Below are 12,824 nucleotides of genomic sequence, written 5' to 3' on the forward strand. Positions count from 1 at the left end.
TCCTCCGGGTGCTCCGGTTTCCTCCCACAGTCCAAAGATGTGCAGGTTAGGTGGATTGGCCATGATAAATTGCCCTTAGTGTCCAAAATTGCCCAAAGTGTTGGGTGGGGTTACTGGGTTATGGGGATAGGGTGGAGGTGTCGACTTTGGGTAGGGTGCTCTTTCCAAGAGCCAGTGCAGACTCGATGGGCCGAACGGCCTCCTTCTGCACTGTAAATTCTTTGATATTATGGTTTCACGTGTGACCAGAGTGCACAATCAAAAGTCAAATTCAGAGGTTCGCACGGATATATTGTTGCAGGATGATCCATCTTTTTTGGAAGCGGCGACTTCCAAGATGGAAGAAGACATGCAGACAGGACTAATCCTTAGAGGTGCTGATTCAGAATTTTCAAATATTCCATTCTGACAGGTGTAGATGAAGACCAGGTAATTTTCTTTGGGAGCACTATTTTCTGCCACTATCGGCTGCGTCATAAAATTGTAGACTGTTTGATTTCAGTTCCACAAGATAACATTCCAGGTTCTAACAACTTGGGGAAGACATGTGACCTCCAAATTATTCTCCTGACTGTACACAAAGGATAATTTTTTGCTGGTCTGCAATCTTGAGATTTTTTGTTGAAGATTTAGAGTTATTTTTGACCTTGCAGAGGTACCATTTCAGTGGCCAAAGTTCTGTCTGAGAAGTGAAAATGCTGTTGGGTTATTTCTTTGGTATTTGATTTTCCGCAGTCACAAGAGTTATTAGCACCTCTTTAAAGCGAACGAGGATTCCACTAGTTTCCAAAGGTTAAATATGCCTCCAATATGTGGCATGGCTAATCAGCAATATCAGGTATCAGCGTTTGTCCATTTATAAAGTAAAATGATACTTCCAAAATGTAGCCAGGTAGACATAAGCAAATATTTTCATTCATGTTCTGTGAACGGGAAGGAGCTATTTCGATGATACTAAAAAAAAGCTTCAATAAAAAGGAGACATGCTGGTGGAATGGGGCACACAATGCGGACGCAAATCAATGGAGATGATTTGGTTGACACAATTTCTTTGGATATTTGAATGCAGAAGATGCGAGTTGAGGAGATTTATGAAGAGTGGGATCTGAAAGTGGGGGCGGAGATTGAAAACAGAGCGGGAGCTGCGATTCAAAGTGGACTTTTAAAAATAACTGGAGCTTGGAGTCAGAGCGGAAATTTCAAAAGAACGCGAGGTAAGAGATGGAGCCTAGATTTAAAACGAACGGGAGCTGATGTCAGAGTGGAGATTTAAAAACAGCGGGAGCTTAGAGGCAATGCGGAGATAGAAAAAGAGCGGGAGCTGAGATTCGGAGCGCATGTTTCAAAGGATCAGCAGAGAAGAAGAGTGGAGGTTTAAAACGAGCGGGATCTGTGAGTCAGAGCGAAGATTTCAAACGGGCGGGATCTCAGAGCCAGAGAGGAGATTTCAAAAGAGCGACGGCTGTGAGTCAGAGGGAGTATTAAAAAGAGTGAGAGCTGAGTATCAGAGCGGAGATTTAAGAAGTGCAGGAGCTGAGAATTGGAACAGATGTTTTAAAAGAGCGAGATTTAAAACGAGCAGGAGCTGAGAGAGGAGAAATTAAAAAAGAAGGAAGATCTGAGAGTCAGTGCAGAGTTTGAAAAAGAGTGTAAGCTGAGATAGACCCTCTAAGCAGCGGGAAGAGTTTGAAAAGCAATCCGCGGTCGCTTCATCGGAAAACGGTAAATGAATTGGCTGGAAAATAACGGCAATTTTGCATTACATAGTATAACTTGCTTTCAGATAAAAGGTAAAAAAGAATATGTTACAGATGATAAAGACTAAATTTAGCTGGAAATGAAATAAAAACTAACTAAAAAAAGTAAGGAAGAGGTATTGTGTTTTTCCTGCATGATTTGGGAGATCATCAACCCCATTGTGGTTCCCATGACCACATCTGCAGTAAATGTTGGTGACTTGAGGATCTGTGGCTCAGAGTTGATGAGCTGAATTCTGAGATTCGGACGCTGCGGCACATCAGCGAGGGGGAGAGGCACCTACACAATGTGCTTCAGGAAGCAGTCACACCGCTAATTAATTTGAATTCGGCGAGTGGTCAGGGACAGGATGGTGTGGCTGCGAGTGAGACAGGTATGCGAATCAACGAGGTAGTATTGGTGGAGACTTCTCATTTGATCTTGTCCGGCAGGTTCGAGATTCTTGCTCCCTGTGTGGACAGGAACAGGAACTACAGGGAGGATGAGCAAACTAAGCACACCACCAAGGTACCGGGGGCCATTCAAGTAGAGGGGGGCGAAAATAAATGCACGTGTAATTGGGGATAGTATAGTTCAGGGCATAGATATTGTTCTTTGTGAACAAGATTTAAAATCCCGAAGTTCGCGGTGTCTGCCTAGTGTTCAGGTTTGGTATAACTCATTTGGGATAAAAGTGCTTTGACAAAGAGTCATTGGACGCGAAAGGTTTGCTCTTTTCTCTCCCTACAAATGCAGCCAGACCTGCAGAAGTGTTCCAGCATTTTCTCTTTCGTTTCAGATTCCAGCATCCACAGTAATTTGCTTTTATTTGGGTTATCTCAGCTAGGCTGAGGAGGTACTTGGAGTGGGAGGGTAAAGATCCAGATGCCACAGTCCACGAAGGTACCAACTACAAAGGGAGAAGACGAATATATGTTCTGCTGAAGGAATATTAACAGTTAGGGGCTAAATTAAAAAGCAGAACCAAAAAGATCATAATCTCTGGATTATTCCCTGCGCCATGAACTAATTGTAAAGGATCAGGAAGATAAAAGAGGTAAATATGTGGTTCACAGGTTGGTGCGAAAGAAATGGATTTGAATTCATGGCACATTGGCACCAGTACTGGGGAAGGAGGGAGCTGGTCCGATGAAACAGTCTTCACCTGAGACAAGCTGGGACACGACTCCTGGAAAATCGGAAAAGTAAGGCTGTAGATAGTGATATATAGTAAATTGTGTGTGTGTGGGGGGGGGGGGGGGTGCGGTTGAGTTGTATGAAAACCTAAAAAACAAAGTTAAAGCAGAAGGTGAGAGTGCAGGTTAATGATGACGTTATTAAACGGGTTAAAGGGGCTAAGGGCTCAAGAGAGGTGAGGAATGTTTCCAGAGCACATCAGTGAGAAGAATGTATAGAAAGCAGGAGGAATACAACTTCAGACACAGCAAGAAAAAGGGGGCAATTCTGATAAGGGAGGCGGTCAATGCAGGACTAACAGTATTGAATGTAATTGCATACGAAGCTAGGTAAATCAGCTTGTCGAGCTATGGAATTAGTGCATACGATGTTGTGTGCATGTGAAACATGTGGCTGCAAGGGGATCAAGGCTGTGATCTAAATATCCAAGGAATTGTATCGTGTCGAAAGTACAGGCAGATGGGCAGAGGAGGTGGGGTGGCACTGTTTGTACGAAAAAAACGTAGTACATTAGCATTAACCGATATAGGTTTAGGAGGCTTAGAATCTGTATGGGTAGAGTTCAAGAATCGCTAAAGAGAAATGACCTGATTGGGGACATTTACAGGCCCCCTAGCAGTAGTCTGGATGAGGCGCGGAAAATAAATTTGGCGCCACAAAAGGCATATAAGAAGACCATATTATGAAACCATGGGGAATTCAATGTGCAGGTGGACTGCAAAATCAGGTAGCTAGCCGACCACATGGAAAAGTAACTTGCGGAAAGTCTACTTGATGCATTTATTTGGAGCAGCATGTGGTAGAGCCCACGAAGCACCAAGGAATTTTGGATTTTCTGGATTGGGAACTCAACTATAGGGCGAATAGACAGGCGCGTCTGTGGCTGCAAACGATGCTATGTTGCCTCCCTGGTGCTCGGGTCAAGGATGTCTGGGAGCGGATAAAGGACATTCTGGATGGGGAGAGTGAAGAGCTAGTGGTCGTGGTACAGAGCTGTGCAAATGACATATGAGAAAAAAAGGATGAGGTACTAAAAGTGGAATACAGGGAGCTGGGAAGGAGGTTAAGAAATCGGACCTCAATCCTAGTGATCTCAGGATGACTACCCGTGCCACGTGCTAGTCAGAGCAGAGAGGACAGGATATATTGGGCGACGAAGTGGCGGAAGAAATGGAATCAGGGGGAGGGTTTCAGATGCCTGGGACATTGGGACCGGTTCTGGGGGTGGTGGGACCTGTGCAACATGGCGGGTTACATCTGGGCAGGACTGGAGCTGATGTCCTAGGGTTCCAGTTGCTCGAGCAATTAGGGAGTATTTAAACTATTATGCTGGGGGATCGGATCCTATGCAAGGAATCGGAGAAAGCGGGAGAAAGGACAAAAACAAAAGGTTGAAAAGGGAATAAGAAAAGTGATAGGAGGAGAAACCAAGGGCAAAATTCAAACAGGGTAAAAGAGAAAACTATTGGGAGCAAGACAGACAATGTGTAAAAAGTAAAGTCTCTGTGACTTGATGCACGGAGCATTTGAAATAATGTGGATTAACTAATCGTGCGGATAGACATAATTGGTTACGGTATAATTAGGATTTGGCTGCAGGGTGATCAGTGATGGGAACTCACTGTCTCAGGGTATACAGTATTTTGGAAGGAGAGGCATAAAAGAAAACATGGAGACGTGTCACTGCATGTTAAAGAGGAAATTAGCATAATTATGAGAAAGGATGTTAGCTCTGACAAAATGGAGTCTGTCTCGGTAGAATTGTGAAATACCAAGGGGCAAAAAACTCCAAGGGGTTTCATATACAAACCCACAAACTGCAGTGGCGATGTTGGGAATGGTATTAAACACGAAATGAGAGATGCATGTACCAATGGAATATCGGTGATCGTGGGTGATTTTCACTTCCATGTTGATTCGTCAAATCAAATTCGCCACAATACCGTAGAGGAGGAATTCCTAGAGTGCATACGGGATGGTTTCCTTGACCAATATGAGGAGGAACAAACTAGAGGTCAGGCCATCTTAGACTGGTACTTTTTAATGAGAAGGGAATGATTGCCAATCTCGCTGTGCGAGACACCTTGGGGATGAGCAACGATATCATGATAGAATTTTTTATCAAGCCGGAGAGTGAAGTAATTGATTCGGAGACTGGGATGCTGAATCGGAATGAATGAAACTATGAAAATATGAGGCGCCAGTTAGACTTGATCGATTGGGGTGAGTTACTTAAAGCGATGGCAGTGGGTAGGCAATGGGAAACATACAAGGAACGCATGGGAGAACTGCAGCAACTGTCCATTGCTTTCTCGCACTAAAGTAAAATTGGTAAGAGAGTCAATCCATCGCATACAAGTGGATACACATATTTTCATGGAATTTTTTTTGATTACGACAGGACAGATAAGGGCTTTGTGAGAAAGATCAAACATGCAATGTGAGAAAATATTTCTTTTTGCAATGAGTGGTGAGGATTTGCAATGCGTTTCTTTACCACCTGGCGATAATTAACCTTAAAACCATTACTGGTTAAATAACTGGACCTCAGGTTATAACAGGTTAATGGGGACAGCTCAGGACAATAGTCCTAACTGAATTGTTTCCAATGCATCCAGCGAGGATCCAACTGATCAAATTGTTCCTTTCACCCTTGTGGTACTGTATCGTTGTGTTCTCTGATGAAAAACCTGGGAAGAATGCAGGAGCAGTGTGTCCCACGCCCAGTCCCCTTTTTGTTCTTTCGTGAATAGGTAAGCTTTTATAAACTCTTGAATGAGTGCTGGATACTGGTTAACTCACAATCCTCAAAATGCACTGGAATATATACTGGGACTGCAAACAAATAGCAAACTTTGCCAGGTAGTTCAGGAAGTATTCATCACAACTGAAATGAATTCGATACTTTAATTTTCTAAACATCTTGACTGTTTGCTCACTTGTCAAATTTAATTAACTGGCCTGTTCCTTTTCCATCAGTTCCTTATTACGTCTTACAGGTAACTCCCCTTCACATGTATTATTTGTTTAGAATAATACAACGGCGTTATTACACTTGCTTTGGCTGTCGCAGCATCAATTTGCCTGCCTGTTGCATGTATGAATTGACGATGGAAATCCAGTCCAGAATGTTGTTGGCGGCATCACATTGCTACCAATCTGCTCTTGCTGCATCTGTATGTGAGTGGCATTCTTCCTTGTCTGTAGATTTCCTTGCAATCTGACAAGGAAGTAAAACAAACAATAACGTTACGATGGCTGTGACTTAACAACGAATAAATAAGCATGCAAAGATACAACATATCATACAGGATGATGTGCGTTCTACTCTCAGCGCATGTTTATGATGTTTTGAAATAGTTCCGGGTGTGAATGATAATTGATAAATTGTTAGAATAATTATACTCGTCCAAGATGTTTGAATCTCGAGTACGTTAAGCAGTGGCCCTCTATTCTCACCCCATGATCTTCAGCAGCAACATCTCAGATTGTATCCCTGGTGAGAAAACGCTTGAATGTTCATGACACGATATGACACCAAGGCCGCTTTGATTTTCTCAGTTCGACATTAAAAATTAATGGTGCAGCGAATGAAGTCCACCTCTAATGAATATACATTGGTGGTCATTAGGAGAAGAATAACTTCACTCGCAATATTGTTCATTAATCTGGCATGGCCATTTGTATTGTTCAATCTGATATCTGTAATCGTGTTTCCCTTTCAATTGTAATGTTTTTAGGAATAGGATCATATGCGTTGTATTCCAAAATAATAATTTTGGACGATAAGCAAAGATAACAATATTATGAATAAATCCGTTTCTGACCAACTATTTGTTGGCAATACGCAAATTCCGCTGGCAAAGAAGGCATGATTGGATCGTCCCTCCAATATTTAGGGTGTCTGGTCGACTACAGGCAAAATAATTATCAGAGGCTCCATCGATCCGGTGGGCAACTCGATATTGCCCAATATGTGCTACCATTCTAGATTAATTTCCATACATGACAACGTAAAATGCTGATTGGAAAATTGTGCTTTTCAAGTACTAACCTTATTTGTTTGCATTTTGGGATTGTCCCATAACGTGGTGAATCCAAAAATGGTAACATATATTGAAATCCCGAGTTCCAAAAGCGTCAGAAGGAACAAAACCAATACCAGGCCTAAACGGTATCTCTGTCGATCACTGGAAGGAAGAAACATACTAAGTAGATTAAGAACAAAGATAAATGCATCAACGGCATTAAAACCGTGTTGAGAAAGAACACAGTTGGAGGGTAATTTCAAAGCAATTGAGAAACGCTATACTTTAAACGAGTGCAGGGTGAATTTGGCCTTCGTTAATAGAGTGCAAGACACATTGAACGCACATTATTAAAAATTTCAGCACTTAAATGGAAAACAACGTCAGTAACGTGAGACAAACCAATTTCACTGTACTGTATTCGACAGAGACCAATGGAATTGTTGGGCTTCGATGTGAAGGGATCAGGGAAAGAACAAAGAGCAGTCCAGCTCAGGAACAGGCCATTTGCCAACCCCTCCCCCCCCCCCCCCCCCAAGCCTATGCCGATCACCATGCCTGTCTAAACTAAAACCTTTTGAACATCCAGCGTCCGGAGGCAACACGGTAGCACAGTGGATATCACTGTTGCTTCACAGCTCCAGGGACCTAGGATCGCTTCATGGCTCGGGTCACTATTTGTATGGAGTTTGCACGTTCTCCCTGTGCCTGCGCGGGTTTCCTCCGGCTCCTCCGGTTTCCTCCCACAAGTCCCGAAAGATGTGCTGTCAGGTGAATTGGATATTCTGAATTCTCCCTCTGTGTACCCGAACAGGCGCCGGATTGTGGCGACTAGGGGCCTTTAACTGTAACTTCATTGCAGTGTAAAATGTAAGCCTATTTGTGACACAATAGACTATTATTATTAGTAGTAGTAATGCTCTAGTCCCATCCTATTTATGTATTTGCAAAGTGTCATTTGAATGCCGCTATGATGCCTGCTTCCACCAACGCACCCGTAGCGAGTTCCAGGCAGTCAGCACGCTCTGTGTAAAATAAAACATCTTCTCACATCTCCTCTAAACTTTGCCCCTGGCACCTTAAACCTATGTCACCTAATAATTGACTTGTGCACCCTGGGGAAAACATTCAATGACGTGGTCCCTCAAACTCCGTTGGTCCAATGAAAACACTCCGAGTTCATCCCATCTCTCCTCATAGCTAAAATTCACCGTATAATTCGCCTACAGTTCAGAAATATCAATGCTATTAGAAGCAAGCCCCCTTTTCTTTTCACTCCAAACTTTCTTTTTTCTCACTTATTTGTCTAATCCAATTCCTTTCACAATTTCCCAATAAATGTACGTTACATTTGCTACATTTGAAGAGAGTTTTTTTGTTGTTAATTGAACAGAATGTTTGCGTTAAATGTGAAAGGCTACTCAGACTCTGGTATGTCTTTCGATATGAAAGAAGACTGGTATCTGACAAAATAGAGCCTTTTTTATATAATGTGGAAAAAAAGCTCGGGATATATTTCTGGACGTAGAAAGAATCCGAATCATGATTTAATCAGAAATAATGTAATCCTTACAACAGATCGTTAATTTTTTGACTTATATAACATCCAAGTTGTTGTTCTGCGCTGAAGTGGTGGAGATTAGTTTGAACGTCGGTAAGTGGAACTGCAATAAAGGCATGAGGGAGAAACGATGTTGAAAGTGTTCGTTGAAGTAAGTAGCACGGAGCCTCGTGTGGAAATTAACTGCCACATGTACATAACACACGCAACATATTGGATGCTGAAACACTTTTATAAGAGTCGAAAATGTGGGATAAGCTCGGCATTATTGGCAGCATCTGTGGAGAATGAAACACTGTGAACGTTTAGACTCAATATGATATTTCTGCAGAACAGAAGAGGGACATAAATGCGATTTATTATATTTCTGGAGTGGTGATGGGGCATAAAGCGAGGTCTGTGATAAAGAACAAAGAACAAAGAAAAGTACAGCACAGGAACAGGCTCTTCGGGCCACCAAGCCTGTGCTGACCATGCTGGCCGTCGAAACTAAAATATTCTACACGTCCTGGGTCCTTCTCCCTCTATTCCCGTCCTATCCATGTGTTTGTCAAGATGTTCCATAAATGTCACTATCGTCCCTGCTTCCACCACCTCCTCCAGCAGCGGGTTCCAGGCACCCACTACCCTCTGCGTAAAAAAAACTTGTCTCGTACATCTCCACGAAACCTAGCGTCTCGCACCTTGAACCTGTGCCCTCTAGTAATTCACCTCTCTACCCTGGGAAAAAGCCTCTGACTATCCACTCTGTCCATGCCCCTCATAATTGTTTTGAACTCTCTCAGGTCGCCCCTCAACCTCCGTCGTTCCACTGAGAGCAAACCGAGTTTATTCAACCGCTCCTCATAGCTAATGCCTTCCATACCAGGCAACACCCTGGTAAAGCTCTTCTGCCCCTCTCTAAATCCTTCACATCCTTCTGGTAGTGAGGCGACCAGAATTGAATATTATACTCCAAGTGTGGCCTAACTAAGGTTCTATGCAGCTGCAACATGCAACTTGCCAATTCTTATACTCAATGCCCCGGCAAATGAAGGTAAGCATGCCACATGCCTTCTTGACTACCATCTCCACCTGTGTTGCCCCTTTCAGTGACCTCTAGATCTGTACACCTATATCTGTCAATACTCTTGAGGGTTCTACCATTCATTGTATATTCCCTACCTGCATTAGACCTTTTAAAGTGCATTACCTCACATTTGTCCGGATTAAACTGCATCTGCCATCTCTCCGCCCAAGACTCTAAACGATCAAAATCCTGCTGACAGTCCTCAACGCAATGCGCAATTCCACCAACCTTGTGCCGTCTGCAAACTTACTAATCAGACCAGTTACATTTTTCTCCAAATCATTTATAAATGCAACGAACAGCGAACGTCCCAGCACTGATCCCTGCGGATCACCACAAGTCACAGCGTTCCAATCAGAAAATCACCCTCCCATTGCTCCTCTCTGCCTTTCATGGCCTAGCCAGTTCTGTATCCATCTTGCCAACTCACCCCTGATCCCGTGTGACTTCACCTTTTGTACCAGTCTGCCATGAGGGACCTTGTAAAAGGCCTTACTGAAGTCCATATAGACAACATACACTGCCCTATCTGCATCAATAATCTTTGTGACCTCTTCGAAAACTCTATCAAGTTAGTGAGACACCACATCTCCTTCACAAAATCGTGCTGCCTCTCGCTAATACGTCCATTTGCTTCAAAATGGGTGTAGATCCTGTCTCGAAGAATTCTCTCCAGTAATTTCTCTAACACTGAAGTAAGGCTCACCGCCCTGTAGTTCCCAGGACTATCCGTGCTATCCTTCTTAAACAAAGGAACAACATTGGCTATTCTCTAGTGCTTAGTGACATCAGCTGAAGATAGTTCGTAGCGAACGGGAGATTGCCAAAGTTTTCATGGACTTCAGACAAAGGGTTTGCTAATGGTACCGGTATGGACTTAAGAGTTTAATAGTTGCAACTATAGAATAGTGGAAAATGTTACTACTGGGACGTTCACAGTACGAAGATGATGAATTCAATGTTGGGTCTAGAATTCTATAATGTGCCTAATCATTGGCAGATGAGCTGTTGGTTCTCCAGTTTGTGTTGGGGTTAAGAGTAGCACGGCAGAAGGCCCATGATGGATATCGGGACATGTGAGAAATAGGCTGTGTTAAAATGGAAAGCGAGGTCACATATACCTGTTGGATCAAAGGTACTGTGAAGAGCCTCAAAGAAATGAGAATGGACGATAGTAAATAGGAGCAAGAGTTCCCCTATTGGCCCTTCGAGCCTGAGCTGGCATTAAAAATGGTAATGGCTGATCCTTGATCTCAATGTCGCATTCCCGCTTTCTTCCCATACCCTCTTGTTCCATAAAATACAACTTAAAAATCAGTTTATTTTTTTGAATCCATTTAGTGACATCGCCTTCACAGAATTTGGTGGCGGAGAACTTCACAGGTTCACTCGCCTTTGAGTGATAACGATTTTCCTAATCTCGGTCTTCAATAACCTACCCCATATCTTGAGACTGTGTTGCTTTGTTCTAGATTTCCCAACAAGGAAAACATCCTCCCTGCAATGCAATATGTACAGTCCTGTCCGAATTGCACACGTTTCAAACACATATCCTCTCATCGTTATAATATTTTTCGAATTCAGGACTAGTCGAATTAACCCATGAACATAGGACTATCTTGCCAATTTCGATATCAGCCTTGTGAAACTTTAAAAAACAAACAATAATCTTTATTGTCACAAGTAGGCTTACATTAACACTGCAATGAAGTTACTGTGAAAAGCCGCAAGTCACCAAATCCCGACGCCTGTTCGGTACACAGAGGGAGAATTCAGAATGTCTAAATTACCCAACAGAACGTCTTTTGGGACATGCAGGAGGGAACCGGAGCACCCGGTGGAAACCCACGCAGACACGGGGAGAACGTGCTGACTCCACAAGGCCAGTGACCCAAGCCGGGAATGGAACCTGGGACACTGGAGCTGTGAAGCAACAACGCTACCCACTGTACTACCTTGCAGCCCGTGAACCTCCACTTCCCTCTGTCTATGGTAAATAGATCATTTATGTGTTGTTCTTCGAATGATAGTCATGAATTACGAAATCAGTTCAGTGCTTACAGCCAAAGTAATCGACCATGAACTGCAGTGACTTCCGGAATGGCAAGAAATGTTGCTTGTCCAAATCTGCAACTGCATGGAAAGCTGGGCAGTATTCAAGATAGCAATGCAGGCAGTGATCACATTCATTATCAGGTAAGCCGCATTTAAGATCTAGGAATAATAGCAGAGGTGTATTGAGAAATCTGTTTCTGGTGAAATTGTACAATGCTGACAGCATTTTTTATTTGCAAACTAATCACATTCGAAACTGTCATCCGATCAATTCAATGAGTTTCGCATTTCACCCAAAACGGATTAGTTGACGGAAATTTAAAGGAAGATATTTATATTTAATCAAACACGACAGGTTTTCTGGTCAGCAGAACATTGATTAGCCATAGTGGTGAGAATTATGTCCATCAAATGTCTTTAGATAGGACTTCAAAGCCTTGCAGGGAGTTCAAAGCCTTTTTTGAACCAAAATATTACTTGATGTCGCAGTCTGTTACCTGGCGTGAAATGTTCGATCCTTTCCCCGAAGGAATCTTCGTGGACTAGAGGGTAAATTTGACCCATCATTTAAAGCTCCATTGACTTCGGAGAGTAATTTCTGATCTTGGGGTGCGTGCGACCAGAGGGAACCCCCCCCCCCTCCCCCACCACCACCACCACGACAACCAGCACCACCCGCCTCCCCATCCCTGAGAATTTGGAGCCTCTTGTCCTTTCACAGATGTTGGTTATGGGGATGTCTGAAAAAAGTGTTGGACGTTTGATTAATTTGTACATGATAAGAAGTAGGAACAGCGACGAGCTATTTGGCTCAGTGAGCCTATTCCACCATTCAACTCGTTCATGTTTGATACGATCATGACGGATTGTCAACGGAAGACTTGAACAGGGTTTTATCTTCAAGTTTAATACCATGCTTATTATATTTCCGCAATTAACCACCGATGGTCGTTCGTTCCCTTGAAATGTTTTTCTTGTTGTCATGTTTCTATCCTGTTCTCGAATATGAGAATGAACGTCTGATACAGATGTGAAAAATAAAGTAAATGACATTGCCCGTTAGAGTGCTTACACGCAGAGTGATCTGGGTGTACAGATACACAGAACACTGAAATTGGCAACGCAGATGGAGAAAGTAGTGAAGAAGGCATACGGCTTGCTTGCCTTCAGAGACCAG

This window comes from Scyliorhinus torazame, chromosome 4, assembly GCF_047496885.1.
Source record: "Scyliorhinus torazame isolate Kashiwa2021f chromosome 4, sScyTor2.1, whole genome shotgun sequence".
NCBI lineage: Eukaryota > Metazoa > Chordata > Chondrichthyes > Carcharhiniformes > Scyliorhinidae > Scyliorhinus > Scyliorhinus torazame.